The 18,222-nt window shown below is 32.9% G+C and overlaps 1 long non-coding RNA gene across 1 annotated transcript; it reads left to right on the top strand.

Annotated features, from left to right (window-relative positions):
* The first annotated feature begins 9,285 nt into the window (after positions 1 to 9,285).
* LOC135841099 (uncharacterized) lies at positions 9,286 to 11,562 on the top strand. Its single transcript, XR_010557844.1, has 4 exons — positions 9,286 to 9,923; positions 10,248 to 10,508; positions 10,649 to 10,710; positions 10,798 to 11,562. It is a non-coding gene; the product is annotated as an uncharacterized LOC135841099 (long non-coding RNA).
* Positions 11,563 to 18,222: the final 6,660 nt, after the last annotated feature.

Here is an 18,222-nt window from a genome sequence, read left to right as displayed (position 1 = left end):
ATCTGATGACATTGATCTCAAAGAGAATTTAATTCTCTACAATTTTCTTCATTGAATTTTTTTGCTAGGACGCTTAGTTTCAAAACTGTAAGTCTTTGAAATTGAGTAACACGGGAGTAACATGAAATGTTACTCCTATGTTACTCAGCGTACAGTTTTGAAACTAAGCGTCCTAGCAAAAAAATTCAATGAAGAAAATTGTAGAGAATTAAATTCTCTTTGAGATCAATGTCATCAGATTTTTGCTAGGACGTACGGTTCGTCCGGTACACGCAAAAAACTAAAGAGACTAAAAATTTTCAAAAAATTTCCCTGTTTTTCCAATTTTTTACCCTTTTTTTTGTGGCACTTTTCTCATTTTCTCCGCTTCTTTCAACGTTAGAAGGTCAAACTAAAGCTCATTTTGTAGAGAAAGAATAGGACTAAACTCGTTCCATTTACTCCGAAACTCTGAAACCAACTGTTTCCCTTGTACACTCGATCGCGTTGAAAACTCCATAAGAGTGTTAACATCATTCTGAGACACCCTGTATTTCTATATTACTATATTGTAAAAATAATTACCTCTGATGTTTCAATTTTCCGATTTCATGGCTCATATTTATGTAAAAGGAATTTAAAAAACATTAAAAATCATTTATTTCAAAAAAAAATTGTCCTAAAAAATTTTTTAGCATAAAACAAGAGACCAGCGTACCCGCTGGTTCAAGATAGTTTTTGCCTTATTGCGTTTTGTGTTTCTTTTTATGAGAAATAAGTAGTTTATTCAACTAGGGAGTAAAATTAAATTATCGCCTCGGTGCTGTACTGCTGTTAAGATTAAGAAATGAGAAAAGAGATTTTTCAAAAATATACACCTGTCAGGCAGGGAAAAAATGCGAATTGCTACTGTTTTTTAGTGAGAACTGAGAACTTCAGAAGGGAATTTTGAATTTTTTGTTCTCAACTTCGCCGTTTGGCATTTTGTATCATCGTCGTTTGGAATATGAAAAAAATAAAAATAAAAAGGGACATTTACAAATTGATAAAATTTACTAAAAGAAATAAGAAATAACTTTGACAACAATAAATTCTGTGTTTCAACTTTCATCGTGTTAATTTCATTTAAACGTACAAAAAAATATGAAAATATTGAAAATGTAATTTGTCTCAGTTTATAAAATTTAGTCTCGCAATCGGTTATTACGAATACTGATCGTTGATTGGTTTTACAGAAACGCTTTTCTCTGATTGGTTATCTATTCAAATACTGTACGCTAATTGGCTTTTGGCTTTCGGCTAGAAGTGTAAAATTCGTGAATTTCATGGAGTGTGGAGACTGATTTTGGAGAAAACAATATAGTTTTTCGCGACCAGCGCAAAAACTATAAAAATGAAAAAATTGATCGTGTACAATGTGTGTTTCATATAAAACTCCCTATAATGTTGCGAGAGAGTAGCCCTCATTTCGCCGCGAGCGCTCTCTATAAGGCGGCGACGTCGTTACTGACGTTTCTGAAAGTGCTAGATTTTCGTCTTCCTCTACACTGTCTATACTGAGCATATTTAATATTTGTGATGCGTGCAGCGATAAGGGGGCAATTGGTGATAATGCAAATTTTTCAGGAGAGCCAAAAACCCAAAAAAAAAACAAAATCAGGGATTTTTAGTTTTCATCAATTTTGTATGTTGGCAACCCTGCTTCATCATTCTAGGCAGTTTTCAAGACTGGACGGATAAAAAATTTTCATTTTTATGTTGGTTTCAGGGCTTGAAAACCGGATAGATATCACTCTCGGTTTTGGTTTCGGTTTTGTGTTTTTTGAAAAAGTAAAGGTTTCGGTTTTGGTTTTGGTTTAGGTTTTCAAAAATAATATCTCTCTCGTTCCGGTTTTGCTTAAAGGGTTTGATTTCAAAGGAATCGGTTTCGGTTTTGGTTTTGGTTTCGGTTTTTTCCTTTTTTCTCCTTTTTTTAGAAGGAAGAAGGCCAAGAAAGTGATCATTTTTTCAAGTACTTTGTGTATGTGACTAGAAAGCTGCACTTTGGCAGTGCCAAATTTGTCAATTTTTTTAGTTTTCAGGCCTTTTTACTTTTAGCATCAGTTTTTACTTCATTTTTACCAAAAATGCAGTATTAATTGGGCTAATTACCTGAAAAATTCCAAAACCAAAACCAATTCAGTTTTCAATTGGTTACGCTCTCGGTTTCGGTTTTGAATTTGAGAAAATAACGCTCCCGGTTTCGGTTTTGGTTTTAGTTGTGGGAAAATAACGCTCCTGGTTTCGGTTTTGGTTTCGGTTTTGAGCAATTTTAATCGGTTTTTGAGGGTTTCGGTTTCGGTTTTAGTTTCGGTTTGCAAGCCCTGGTTGGTTTGAAGTAAAAAACAAAACTCAAAAATATTATTCAGAATTTTTTAAAATTAAAATTATGTCATTAGTCTTGGTTTTCTTTTTTCTTTACCCAAAGAGTAAAATTTTAGTTCTTCCTACACTGTGACACCATGAGCAACTAAAAAATAGAACTCGGAGTAACTTTCATGTTACTCAATGGCATCATTCATCAGTGCATCCGCAGAGTGTAAAATCATCATAAAATTATTCCTGATTGTGGGGGGGAGGGGGAGGAGTGCGTTTTCGCTTTATTCTTCATCACAGACCACAGTATTTGTGGTGGCAACCTTTTAGAATAGAAAATTTCAATTTTGGATGATGAATTTACATGGTGTAAATTGAAAAAAGTGCTCATCAAAATTTTATTTTTGGTCGTATGAGCAAACTAACTGCAGAATTGGATTCCGCATGAAATTTCCAGTCAGATACAAGTGATTAGACCTTTTAGAAAATATTTTTGCAGTTGTAAAAGACAAGAAAATGAGTGAAAACTTTAAACTCATTTTTCTCATAACTAGGTTTTTACAATTCTCATGTTTGAGCGCTCCTATCGTTGTGAGTTTTGCTCCTAGGCAAATTCCAAGTACACCATTGAATTTCTCAGACAATTTTACATAGGAAAAACCAAAAAAAAAAATTTTGGTTGCTTCACCAATTGCCCCCTTATCGCTGCACGCATCACATTCATGTCATTCGTCAACCGTATATAATGGACGAATAATTCAAATCGCAGGAAATGACGGCCACATTTTGGATGCAGAATCCTGGAAACGTTCTGCACATGCGTCAAACATGATACTACGGCGTTGGTGGAGAGAGAGACGGTTCACTAGTTCAACTCATGTTAGCAAACCAGTAAACCGTCCTCCACCAGCACCGTAATGTTTGGCGCATGCAGGGCGGCTATTCCCGAAATATTTTTGCCTCCGCAATCTCCGCAATCGACGTAATAAGCGTTGCAAATTATTGGCGTTATCTTGAAAAAAAATAAATTTTAATTGTTGATTGGGCTTTTATAAACATAATTGGTACTCAAATATTAAAATAACGCACATTACGCTCAACACGGTTGGTTTTCATCGACGCAAACGACGCAATCTTTTACGTTCATTGCGTTCGATTACGTCGATTGCGGAGGCAAAAATATTTCGGGAATAGCCGCCAGTGCTGTGAGAACGCGGAAGTGCTCGTTCCCGTTCCTGTTCTTTGTTCTCACAATAAAGAACGCCGTTCTTTGTTCCTTATTGCTCCCAAATCCAGCACCTCGTTCCTGTTCCTAGTTCTTGTGCTCCATAAGCAGAAGCGTTCCCGTTCCCGTTCTCGTTCTCAATCAAATTTCCAAAATTTACGTTCCTGTGTTCCCTGAAATGGAGAAACTGAAACTAAAACTGAAACTAGAACTGAAATGAGAAAAACTTAAACTGAAAACTGAAAACTTGAACTGAAAAAAATAAAACTGAAACTGAAAACTAAAAACTTGAACTGAAAAAAATAAAACTGAAACTGAAAACTAAAAACTTGAACTGAAAAAAATAAAACTGAAACTAAAAACTAAAAACTTGAACTGAAATGAAAAAGTTTTGCCATTCACTGAATTTTGTCGACAAAATCATCAATCTATTTTCAAAATTTTCATTTTTTTCGAAAGCTTTTGCCCTCGCTTCGCTCGGGCCAATTTGAATTGAACCCCTTCTTTCCGCTTAGAGTCAGAAGTTAGAGTTTGAAAAAACCATTGATGAAATTTAGAAAAAGTTGAATTCAGAAAAACCGAATGGCGAATTCTCCCAATAAAATTGATATTTTATATTGTTCTAATTTTTGAACAACAAATTATCCAATCTTTTGCCCTCGTTGAGTTGCCAGCCTGGGTCAAATGTCAATTGTCATTGTCAATTTGATTCTCTTCTCAGGGTTACAATTTCAAAAAACCTATTGAATTTGAAAAATGTTGAGATCAGAAAAACCTAATTTTTTCATTAAAATTGATATTGTTCTACTTTTTAAATCACAAATTTTCCAAAACTGAAAACTTTTGGCCTTGCTTTGCTGGGGCAGAACTACTGGATTTTCAAAGTTTTTTGATACTACAGTGCTCACTGCTCAGCACATTAATTATAAAATTTTGATTATTGTGGCAAAATAACAATTTATTGTCGGCAAAAGGACGATGCAATCCTCCTTCCAAGTAGCATACCATTAACTTGTCTTTTTTTCAGCCCCCAGGCCAGGATTTTATTTATTCATACTTAATTTTTGAGTTTGAAATGTTTGAATTTGAAATACCTATGAAGTTTCTGTTGCCAAGTAGCAAATTAGATTATAGTCGGGGAGCCCACTTAAGAATAAATTGCACCCTCCCCCCAGTCGATCCTCTGGGGCAACTTTTTTCTTAAAGGGGGAGTCCTAAGGAACATTTCTAGCCCTTGTACTCAAAAAAAAAAGTGGCCCTACTTACAAAATGGTGGCCATTTTGATTGACAGGTCAGTCGAAATCGCAGATTTTGCGTTCCAACATAGGGCTTGCACAAAATTTTTCAAACTGTACAAAGGTAGATCGAAAGATCAAGCAAAAATTTATTACCTGTCAACATTTCAAGTGATGAAGTACGTTTTTCGATTTTTGGCGAATTTTTGAAAATCAAATTTAGGCCAAAAATGAGAGGAAAAATCAAAATGTCGCCAAATAGACCAAGAAAGTTGAAATTTGGGATACACCCTATTTTCGACATGCCAAATCGATTGGAAACTGTTTCAGACCGTTTCGAGCAGTTCTGGAGCCTCCAGCAGATTTTTGAAACTCGAAATTCCCACAAAATTTCATCAAATGGAGTTGGATAGTCGAAATTTACTCTGCAAACTAATTTCAATACGCTACGAAGTCAACTGCAGGGGGATTTTAAGTCGTTTTGGAGCCTCCGGCGACTTTATGAAAATTACTCGAGCCTCCATCAGATTTTTGAAACTTTATAAATTTCCTAAAAATTTCATCAAACGGAGATGGAAAGTCAAAATTCATTCTGCAAACTAATTTCAATACGCTACGAAGTCGTCTGCTGGTGGATTTCAAGACGTTTTGGAGCCTCCAGCGACTTTTTGAGAGGTCATGTGGTGTTTTTTGGAAAATTGAAATTTCCAAAAAGTAGCTGGAAGCTTCAAAATCATTTAAAACCATTTGAAACCACCATGTAGTCGACTTCATATCGTATTGAAATTAGTTTGCGAAGTAAATTTCAGCTTGCCAACTCCATTTGGTAAAATGTTTCGGGAATTTCAACTTTCAAGTTTCAAAAATCTACTGGAGGCTCCAGTAATTTTCAAAAAGTCGTTGGGAGGCTCCAAAATGATTTGGACCCACTTGAAGTCGTCTTCAGAGGATGTTAAAATTGGAGTGTAGAGTAAATTTAAGCTTTCCATCGCCATTTGATGAAATTTTGTAAAAATTTAAATTTTCAAAAATCTGATGGAGGCTCCAGGAATAATCAAAAAGTCGCCGGAGGCTCCAAAACGATTTGAAATTCACCTGCAGTACTTCGTAGCGCATTGAAATTAGTTTACAGAATAAATTTCAGCTTTCCAACTCCATGTTGGTGAAATTTTGTGGGAATTTCGAGTTTCAAAAATCTGCTGGAGGCTCCAGAACTGCTCGAACCGGTTTGAAACAGTTTCCAATCGATTTGTCATGTCGAAAATAGGGTGTGTCCAAAATTTCAGCTTTCTTGGTCTATTTGGTAAAATTTTGATTTTTTCCCTCATTTTTGGCCTAAATTTGATTTTCAAAAATTCACCAAAAATCGAAAAACGTACTTTAGCACTTGAAATTTTGATAGGTGATAAATTTTTGCTTGATCTTTCGATCTACCTTTGTACGGTTTAAAAAATTTTGTGCAAGTCCTATGTTTGAACACGAAATCTGCGATTTCGGCTCACCTGTCAATCAAAATGGACGCCATTTCGTAAGTAGGGCCAAGTTTTTTTTTGAGTACAAGGGCTAGAAATGTTCCTTAGGACTTCCCCTTTAAGAAAAAAGTTGTCCCGGAGGATCGACGAGGGGGTGCAATTTATCCTTAAGTGGGCTCCCCGACTATTAAATTAATGTATGAGTATGAAAAAATTCATGAAAGAAAAGAAATTTTTTTTCATTTCGTTTTGAACCTTAATAAATGATGAAAACTGAAACTGAAATGAAAAACTGAAACTAAAAACTTGAACTGAAAAAATCAAAACTGAAAACTGAAACTAAAAACTTGAACTGAAAAAATCAAAACTGAAAACTGAAACTAAAACACTTGAACTGAAAAAAGTAAAACTGAAACTAAAAACTGAAAACTTGAACTGGAAAAAATAAAACTGAAACTAAAAACTGAAAACTTGAACTGAAAAAAATAAAACTGAAACTAAAAACTAAAAACTTGAACTGAAATGAAAAAGTTTTGCCATCACTGTACATACCATAGCGGCTGACATCAAAAATTTATAAAATGGACATATTTTTGGGTTGAATATCTACAAATCTCATTCATTGATTTATGACTTTTGAAGAAGAGTCAGTAATATTAGGTACAAAATACTAACATTTTTGTTAAGGAATCAAAAGTCAGACTCGATTATAAAAAAATATGTATATCTTATAAAATTATAGAAATGTAACCTTTAGAAAATTTGGAAATCTTTTTAAAAATCGTATACAACATTAATTTTGAACATCCCCATTTTTTACTCAACTAAAAACATATTCATGATTTCAAAGTGTTTCCTTTAAAGGAAAACTTGTGCCATTTTTTAAATACATACCTACTCTGTTCATATGGATTCAAGACATTTAGAAGGTAGCACAATTTTTCAGAGAAATTGGTGTGTTGAACATTTTCAATTGATAAGAAAAAACTTTTGGCAAAAGCTTTTTTTTTTTTAATACATAAAACAAATTTTCAAATTAAATGTGTTATATACATAACTATGAATAAGTCCTCACTTACTCAAATATACTAATTACCTATCATCTATGTATTTTTTTGGTACAGTGTATTCAGAAGAAATGTGGGGAATTGCATCTCATAGTACCTATGCGAAATAACCCTGACTTAAAAGCATCAATACGGATGTTGATGGCCTTGCCCTTGCTACCGGAGGAATATATTGTCAGGGGCCTTGCCATTATTGAGCAAGCATGTGTCGAATTCAATGGTGTACTGGGAGTACCAGAGTTATTTGATTACATGCATACTTATTGGGTTCAACGTAAGTGTTAATATAGAAATAACGAAAATTAATACTTATAACTAATACCTACCTCGTCAGGAATAAATTTTAGCTCATAACTTTTTTTTAACATAATGTTCAAAATTTAGCAATTTTTCATCAGATAAAAAAAAATAAAAAAACTAGTAGGTGAGTGGGTAGGTAATTAGCAAAGGGAAATATATAATCGCACGACAGAAAAGGGTGTTTGAACGACACCAGCAAACGACAATAAATGCTGTGGTAGCGACAAGTTAGGTCTTTACAACGACAGGTTTTCAACGACAAAATAATGAGTCAGAGCGACTATTTTTAATTATTAATCAAGACAAGTCCTCCCGACAAAAAAGGATGTCTAAGCGACAGAATAAAATTTTAAACGACAGAACAATTTATCCAATTGCAAATCTGAAAATACACGAAAAAACGATATAAATAAAATGTTGGATTGGGAAGCTAGCAAAAATACTTACTTAAAAATTGCTCTGAAATTGGTGCAAAAACTGTGTGACAATTTTCAAATGTAAAATGTGAGGTTTCTTATGGACTTATTGAGATTGCAATTTGCAGAATAATACAGTACCTTTGCGTTCTATGATAATGAGAATTCGTCAATTTTTTCAACGAAAAAAATGAATATCATTACACTTTATTTACTTATCATTCATTTTCAAAAACATGGCGCGTGACACACAAGTCGAAGGAGATTTGGGGTATACATAAAACCGAATGTACACTAATGAAAGGAGGGCTAAAAATCTCAATACCAAATGTAAAATGTGAAGCTTGCATAGATAAAAAAAAAAAAAATTATGCTAAAACCGTTGAGAAATTTGCTGTGTACACAAAATTTACCACTTTTTGAGAATTACCCTCCTATCATTTTATGAAAATTTACATTTTTTTCATTTTATTCGATTTGTAACTTTTTTGGTAAAAATAGGCGTGTTGAGGGATTAAAAAAAAATTAAAAATAGACGTGTTAATGGATATTTCTGTCGTGATTTTTTTTTTTACTATTGTCGTTCAATTTTTTTAAACTGTCGTTCAATTTTTTATTTGTCGTGGAAATTTTTTATCTGTCGTTCAACTTTTTTTTCTGTCGTTCAATTTCTTTTTTGGTCGGGCATTTCTTTTATTTGTGGGGCCTGTCGTTTAGACCACCTTTTCTGTCGTGCGATTCACCTATTCAGTCGTAACGATAAATGAGGAGTCGGCCTGCAAAGTGACCTAACTGCAAAAAATTGATTTCGAGATAAATGAGAAAAACGTGTCCTAGGAAAATAAAGTCACATTTTCGAAATCTGTTTTCGGGAATCGAAAGGGTCAACCCTCACTCACTTAATCACCTTTTCGTTTCTGAAAAATATGAACACGGGTTCGCTACAGGGTGCAACAAAAATGAAAAATGCTGCAGTTAGGTCACTTTGCAGGCCGCACATACGTTTTTTTTTTGTTTTTTAGTGATATGTACGCAATTTTCTCCGGTTTTTCATTGCGTATGTTATTTTTTATGAAAGCAAAGATTTATTCATTCATTCAAGATTGTTTTATGTACAGGAAGCTGGGTAGCTAAAGCTGGAGTTGTGGCTTATTCTCAACTTACGATTTTACCATTTCGAATCACTCTGGAGCCTCCAGTGCGATTTTCGATGTCTCCAAAATTTTTAAATTTCTTCAGAAGGGGTTAAAATTAATTTTGATTTCAACAAACAGTACCCTATGAAACACATTTTCGGTAAATCGTAAAAATAAGGTCACTTTGCAGGCCATGCTTTTAATTTTATCATTTTCAAGGGGGGAAAAGGGGTGTTACGAGTGAAACTGGATGAAGGTGATATATTCCTTTTGTAGGGCATGTCCTAAACTATCAGATAGCGTTGCTATCTCAAAAATCATTTTTTTGCAGTTAGGTCACTTTGCAGGCCGACTCCTCAAATCATACTCATACCCATTAGCAAATAACTAAGTAGTTCATTTTTGTTATGTTTTAGTTTTTTAATATGACTGAGGTGAAATTGAAACATTGAATCAAAGAAGGGCCTCTTGTCAACTTGAATTATACTTATGACAGACACTTCTTGGGTTAAACCTTTCAATTGGAACCTGATCTTTTAATTCTTTTCTTAAAAAAAGCTCAACCAGATTGTTATAAAAATACTTATTTGAAATTACAGGTATCACACCTCAAATGATCTCTGTACATGGACTCCCTTGCCGCACCAACAATCACCAAGAGGCTTTTCACGGTAATATGACATTACACGTTTCAGACAGTCGAAGGATGGCGCATCCCAAAATGGGAAGATCATTAGGTACAGTACCTACTTTGTTCATTAAAATAAATAAAAAATAATCAGGAATTATGGGATTGAGGTTTTGAAATTACAATACAAGGGAACCTCACAAGTGCGCAGAAACCAATATGACTTGATTGTATAATAATCAGAAGAACCTCTTTTTTAAAAAAAATTCTAAAATAAAATAAATCCTTGTATTGAAAATCGTATGTTTTCGTCACAATCACAAATTAAATCTTTTTGTATGTAGTTTTAGTGCAATTTTCAATATGCGCTTCTGGAGTATTTTTTGGGCCCAAAACTATTCAATACATATGCGTTCAATTTGTTTGATTATAGAATCTTTACGTTTCATGGAAAATGACGCTTGTAACAAACTTCGACAAATGGCCCTTGGGTTAAAAGTTACTTTCTCAAGAAATAAAAAGTGGGATCGACAGGATAGACAGGTCGCGGCAGCGACAAACAAGTTGAATAATAAAATCGACATGGTCCGAAACATACCAGATGCAGAGCTGAAAATGGAACTGGAAGACATATATATTGAAGAATTCTTGCAAAGAGCAAAGCATTTTTTTAATTTTGCTGAGGTTGAGGAAGGTCTGAATCAAAGTAACAATTTTAGACACGTACCTATAGATACATCTATGATCTATGTATGCATGGATTCGTTTCGATTAGATAATTATCTAGGTATGTATATTCATAATAGCAGGATATAAATTCTATTTAAATTGCAGATGAAATTGCGGCTGCTGAGAACGAAGCAGATGAATATGAAGTGATTGAAGTATATTGATTGGTAATTTTCTCTCCAATAACTCATACTGTTTTATGAAATACATACCTACGTGGTTGAATATTGATCATATACTAACTAATTTTACAGACTAGAAAAATATTGAACAGGCAGTGGCGTACGTACATGGATGGTGGATGTTTCCCGTTTCCCAGCCCCCAGGGATTCCGTGATATTTAAGTTGCGTTTACAATACCTACCTATTATTAGATATTTATTTTCCTTGGATTGAAAATGGTAAAAAAAATTGTCAAACATCAGACGTACCTACAGTTTTTCTATTTCGAGGTTGGTTGATTTTTTTCCTGCTTTTTTCCTGAAAGTGTACAAAAAACGACTTGTGATGATTGGAAATTAAATTTTCTACAATTTGGGACAAGTATAATTTTTTTGTAGGAAAAAGTTACCAAAAAAATATGATTGAAAATCAAACAAGTACTTTTTGAGTAGATCACGTTTTTTTTTCTGAAAAAATAAATCTCAGAATCGGTGTAAAATTTTACATAAAAAAATTCAAAATTTTCACCAAGATGAGATATATGGTAAATATAAACAATCCAAAACAAAATTTAAAAGTCGAAAAAAACATTCTAAAAATCTGATATTTCAAAATACTTTTTTTATTACATTCAAGAAAATAAATAAAAATGAAATGGAATAAAATATAACGTCGGGGTTTTCGATTCTGATCGAAGACTATTGGGAAGATTTGGATTTGAATTTTTGATCTTATTTTTGATTTTTTTTTTCAAACAGTAATTTCTCAATTTTTACATTGAAATGAGAAACTTTCATCTATGTAAATTTCTCCTTAAAATTATTCCAGAATAAAATTTCAACTAATTTCAAAATCTGTGCGCTTCTTTTTCGTTTACAAAATTTAAGTTTATTTAAAGCATTTTTTTAAAAAATTAATTAATAAACATTAGGATTTTTTATTTTAATTTTCAAAAAGTTTCATTTCAATTTTAACTTTTTTTTATGAAATTGAAATTACAAAGTAAAGTTTGGTCAAGATTGAAAACCTTGGCATTATTTTATTCTATTTTATTCCAATATTGTCGCGATGATGTAAACATTTTTCGTATCTTGAAAAATTAAATTTTTCCCATTCGTGTATTGGTATTATAAAAAAATTCAGAAAAACAATCGAAAAAATTTTAAGCTGAAAAACATTTTCTTGCAAATATCTATCATATTGTTTTTTTTTTTGTTTCCGTCTGCTTAAGTATGTAGATTTGACTTTAGAAATCGACATAATCATTTGTAGAAAATTGAGGAAAATCCTCAAATTCCAAATTGAGACGATCACTCAAATTCAATTTTTTTTCAGATATCAAAATCTGATTGTTCAGTTCAATTAAGTTCTTGAAATTTATTGTTTGAACGTCTCTCACGTGGTGTGACTCTTCAAAAAAAAAGAATCTGACTCCTTGCAATTGCGACTCCTTTAATTAAAGAGTTTCAAAAGAGTCCGTCCGACTCGGAGTCGCACCGTTGCGACTCCCCAACGCGACTCCGAGTCACCTCAGCTCTGATTCGAGTACATTTAAAATGAAATGAGATGTTTGTAATGTTTTAATTAATTAAGTTTTATTGAATTTTTTATTTTTTTAATAAAAAAATCGTTGTTTCTTCTTTTTTTCTCTCTCAAAAGTTGCACCAATATATTTTTATGAAATCCCTTGATTTCTTCAGTAATAAACCTCCAAGTTCGTGGAATCACATCCATTATCAGTTTTTAATGAAAATTGAAAAAATATCGAAAAAAATATCAATAGTATCGATAGTTTTTGTTTTTCAAAGATTTGTTTTTTCTTGAAAATAATCAATTTTAAGCATTTTGGCGCTTTTGAAGTGATTGATTGCTGCAATCTCACCTCCTTTTGAAAAAAGTAAATACTGATAACATTGACAATGATTCCATCTCCATATTTATAATATTCTAATAGAATTTCAACATGCACTGCGTAGTTTAAAGGCTCGTTTAGACTATGACAGTACTGTCACGAAAGTGCTGTCATGACAGCAACTTTCACAGTATAAATTGCACTGTCATGTACTGTCACCCCACTGTGACAGTACTGTCACACTATCATGCATGCATGATAGTAGAGCATGACAGTGAAAGTGAGGAAGGTGTTTTGAGTTTTTTTCTCACCTTTATAATTATGGCTAGTGTGAAATGAAGTTAAAAGTTCACTATTTTCATATTTCTGGTGAGATTTTATGATTTATGGACAAAAGAAGCTCGTTAGGTCAGAATGAAGAGTTGAAAGTGTACTTTGTGTGTAAACACCTCTGTCATGAAAGTGTGAAAATCAACAACTTTTGTGAAAGCACTATCACGACAGCACTGTCATAGTGTAAACGAGCCTTAACTTTTAGCCATACCTACAACACATTATGTATTACTTGATTGTTCTCATGAGGGATGTTATAATTATGCAATGTGCATGCACTGATCCATTTTCCCCGTACAACACCTTTTATTCCCTACAACACGTTGGTAAAACTGCTTTCAAGTTCCTTCCATAAAGCTCTTTAATATAAGTAGAAGTCTTTGAGTATATAATATTACATACTCAAAGGTAGAAGTATGGAAATAGATTATGCTCTCAAGAAAGTCATAGCATTTTACGTATGTGTTACGTACTGCGCATGACAGGTTGGTGTTGTCACACGTTGGAGCAACCAATGGAGTGCGACGTTGTACAATGTGAACAGATTTGTGCGCAGTGTTGGAAAAAAAAGTTTTTTTTTGAAAAAGAACAAAAAACAGTTTTTTTTGTATGTTTAAAACAAATTTTTTGTTTTAAACCCAAATTCAAGTGTAAAATTTGACCTGTTTTAAACGTGTTTTAAATGTTTTTAAAACACGTTTAAAACAAAAAATTTTGTTTTTTTCAATGTGTAAATGTGGTTTCAGATTCAGTTTTTTTGTTTTTTTTCAGACTTTTTTTGTACTCTGTAACTTTGTTGATTTTATTGTTCTTGTTCAATCAAAAAATGTAAATAAAATTCGAAAAGTATATTGCCTTTAGGTACCTATGTTTTAGGTATATGTTTGAAAGATATCAAATAAGTGATTTAATTTTAAAGTATGTCTTTTTTACAGGGATTTTGCACAGGGTTGTACATGTTTAAAACAAAAATGTTTTAAACATGTTTAAAACACGTTTAAAACAACTGAAAAAAAAACAGAACAATGTTTTAAACAAAAAAGGCCATTTAAAACAGTTTAAAACAGTTTTTTTTTGTTTTAAACGTGTTTTTTTTCAACGCCGATTTCCTAAAAAAACACGTTTTTTTTAATTTCTTGCTGAAAAAAAGTGAAATTGAACAAACAGTATTTTTAGAGACACATTTTATGTTTTGATTCCAATTTTTCAATATTTCTTGAGCTTTATAGCTATTTTATGACGTCACATCTTAAAAATTGATGTCTGATGAACCCAAAACGAATGAATTTGTGTTTAAAACACATTTTAAACGTGTTTAAAACGCGTTTTAAACACATAGTTTTAAACAAGTAAAAAAAACTGTTTTAAAACAAAAAAAACGTTTTAAACAAAAAAAAACGTTTTTTTTGTTTTTTTTTAAAAAAACACATTTTTGTACAACCCTGATTTTGCATAATCTAGATTATGGATTGTCGAAATCTTTTTTTTTTTTTTCACAAAAAGTAGGCCTAATATAAAATCAGTTTTTGAAAATGGGCTGTTTTTTTTTTACCAGATTGCAAACAAGTTAAAATTGATAGGTAATCCATAATCTACTGGGGTAGTAGATTATAGGAATGAATTTTAGATTTTACTCTATCAGAAATGAATTGACAATCCAGCCGGAGTCCCAGAATTCAGATTATGGATTCTTGTAAGATCCGTGTAAAAAATAATCATTTTTTAAAAAGTTTCTTGCAGAGATGCATGGAAACTTACCGCGGTAACTTACCCGAGAACTTACCGGTAAGTTACCAGTAAGTTACCATGACATAAATTACCATAAGTTACCGCGGTAATTTATAAATTTTCAATAGAAATGTTGACAAGGGTAATTTTGGATGTTTGCATGTGTTCCTATAGCTGTCTAGATACAACAAGTTACAATTTTTCAATGTGTAAATAAATAGGTAGGTACCTATTACAAATCTTCAAAAGTTGTGCTTTTTTTTCTTTTTGAAATTTGAATGCTGTGTCTGTGTGGTTTGAACTTGAACTTGAGAAACAACAATTGACGTTGAGAAAGAAAATGTGATTTCTGATTTATTTGCCATACCTACCTAATTTTGTTCTTGAATTTGGCTGTTTAGGTTTTCCTTGTGAGGAGTTCCTGAAAAACTTGTGGTTTGAAATTCAAATTTCAGTATCTCACAATCTCATATAATGATTCATGACTGATTTTAGTTTACTTTTTTTTTTAAATTGAAAAGTTTCTGCATCCACAGCTACTTAATACTCATCAAATTTTCCAAGTTTTTTCAAGGTGAAAAAATTGCTAAAGAAGTGAAGGAATTCCAGAAATTGAGCAAAATCAATAATCAAAAATTCAAAATCAAAATCAAGCATTTTACTTTTTTTTTAAAATTCATTTTTATTTTTTCATTTTTAAATGTGAAGGAATTTTGAAAAAAATTGAGAAAATCATCAATATTTTTTTTTTTTTTTTAATTATTGTTGGGGTGCGCTGTGATTAGAAATAAATTTTTTGAAGAATGAGTGGGAGGGGCAGAAATTTTTGTTCTGCCCTAGCCCATGCCCAAATGAGCAAAATTGGGAAATTGGGAAATTGGGAAAACTCAAGTCCCTAGCAAATTTCTGTTAGTTGTTGGAAGTTTTGGATGATTTTAAGGTAACCACCATCTCAATTCTGATCTTCTGAACCATTTTGGTGAAACTTTATAAGTTACTTAAATTACCGGTAACTTACCGGTAAGTTACCCAATTATAAATTACCGGTAACTTAAGGCTCGTTTACACTATGACAGCGCTGTTGTGAAAGTGCTTTCGCGAAAGCTGTTGATTTTCATGCATTCATGACAGATGTGTTTACACCTAACTGACACTTTCAACCCTTCAATCTGACCTAACCAGCTTGTTTTGTCTTTAAACCATAAAATATGACCAGAAATATGAACATATTAAACATTTAACTTCATTTTACATTAGTCATAATTTATAAAGGTAAGAGAAAAACTCAAACACCTTCCACTTATGTGACAGTGCTGTCACACTATCATGCATGCATGATAGTGCGACAGTGAAAGTGAAAGTGCTGACAGTTCTGTTTACATTATGAAAGTTGCTGTCATGACAGCGACTTTCATGACAGTACTGTCATAGTGTAAACGAGCCTTTAGCATCTCTGTTCTTGATAATTCCAGGGCTGTTAGACACGAAACGTAAACGTTTCGTTTCGTTTTGGTTGAGCTCTTTGAACCAAACTGTTTCGTTATACCGTTTCGTTTTGTTCCATAAAAGTGGTATCATTTCGTTTCGTGCCGTTTCGTGTCGTTTCGTTTCGTTTCCTTTCAGCCAAAAAAGTGAGAAAAGCGGACATTTTCATTAATAAATGAAGAAGAGAACCCCTCTAGAGGCTCTAAATGGATGAAATTTGAGTGAATTTGACAAAATTTGGCCGAAATTTACAAAAAAACTTGCAATGAAAAATCAAAAATTGAAGAAATAGAAATGATTCGTTTCGTTATAACGTTTCGTTTCGTGTAATTTTTTTGATTCGTTTCGTTTCGTGTCTCGTTTCGTGTCCAGAGGGAAAATTTTCCGTTTCGTTACGTGTCTTTCGTTTCGTTTCGTTTCGTATTAACAGCCCTGGATAATTCTATGGTCAAATTCGCTGATTGCAAAGGGTTTTTGCTTTTTGTTACGTGTTTTTTAGTTTTTTTTTTCGTAATATTGATTAGAGCCAAAAGCAAGAAATTTAAATTTACACTTTTACAGAACAGAGTATTGAATATTTGCAAAAAAAAACTGAATGAATAAAACTTCTGGTTTTGGCTAGCTTTCACGTTTTGGCTTTCATACCCCCCCCAACTTGCTTAGATTTAGTTTAGCTTTCAGCAGGGCTGTATACCGATATTCAAATACCAATACCAATACCGGCAATACCGGCAAATTTTGAAAAAATTTACAAATACCGTTTTACCAATACCGATTTTCAGACAGAGGGAGTACCGATTTACAAAATACCGATAAAGACGTTATAACGGTATTAATACCAAAATACCAATACCGAAATGATTTTCAATGGTATATTTTGGTATTGGTATTTTGTGGTATTTTGAATTTTTTGATTGATTACAAAATTATAAATAAAATAACTAATAAATTACTCATATTGAAAAGCTTGTAAGTGATAATGATGAACCTTGAACTCGCAAATTGACGTGTTTAAATAGAAAAAAAGTGTAATTTCTAAAAAAAAATGGAAAAACTTTGTTAATTTTGGCCTAAAAACACACTTTTTATTCGGTATTATATTGGTACAATACCAATACCAATACCAGATACCGAAAAAAAATCCACAACATAATAAAATACCAATACCAAAATACCAAAATTTGATATCTGTATTCGGGCCGTGCGTAGGGTTGGAGCGCTAGTGTGCTGCCACTGATAAGAAGCAGCAAGCGGTATACCGCTTGAATTTTAACATTGCTTCTTATGGAACATTACCGTTTCTGTTCGATTTTTAATAAAATGCTGAAAAATATTAGTTTTTCAGCCAATTTGAGTAGAAGTTTTGTATTCCTCGTGAAATTTACTACCAGAATATGTACTTACTTCTTTGCTTTGTTTCTCATGGGTCAAATGTCGTACTGGTATTTTGTAAACACTGATAAAAACGTGGGTGAAATGTCCCATGGGTCAAATGTCGTTTTTTCAAAAATGGCGGATTGCTGAAATCGTGGGTCAAATGTCGCATGGGTCAAATGCACAGGGGTCAAATGTCCCACTGCCGAAGTTTCGACCCTTGTCCATCAGCTGAGAGCTCAAGATGGAAACATCTCCGAATCCGAGCATATCCATTATCTGAAGAATGGTTTAGCTGAGCATCGTTTAGAAGCGCGTTCTACAATTCGAGCTGCATTACAGTCTGGCGAAGTATTCATTGAAGATATCGAGAGTATTATTCTGGAAGAAAAGATCGTGCAGAAGGCTGAGAAAGTGGTAGCCGAAGCAAAGAAAGCTGAGCCTAGTTCCAGTCCGACGAGAGCAGCGATGGTAGCAGCTACAGTTCCACCTGTGAAAGGTCCAATATGCTACAGGTGTCAGGGGAGCGGTCATTTAGCCAAGTATTGTACGAAGTATGGTGAAGATCGGCCTAAATGCAATAAATGTGGCAAGTATGGCCATGAAGAAGCGAAGTGTAAGAGTGCTGAAAAAGAAGCTGAAAAAGGGACATCCCTTCTAAGTTTCTACAAAGCGTGCTAAATCGTTCTTATCCGCTGAGTTATTGTATTATTTCACTGCAGAGATGGCGCGATTCCGATTTTTT

This window comes from Planococcus citri, chromosome 3 (genome assembly GCF_950023065.1).
Source record: "Planococcus citri chromosome 3, ihPlaCitr1.1, whole genome shotgun sequence".
In the NCBI taxonomy this organism is placed as follows: Eukaryota; Metazoa; Arthropoda; class Insecta; order Hemiptera; family Pseudococcidae; genus Planococcus; species Planococcus citri.
The sequence above is the reverse complement of the archived record's forward strand: the minus strand, read 5'-3'. Positions and strand labels throughout refer to the sequence as shown.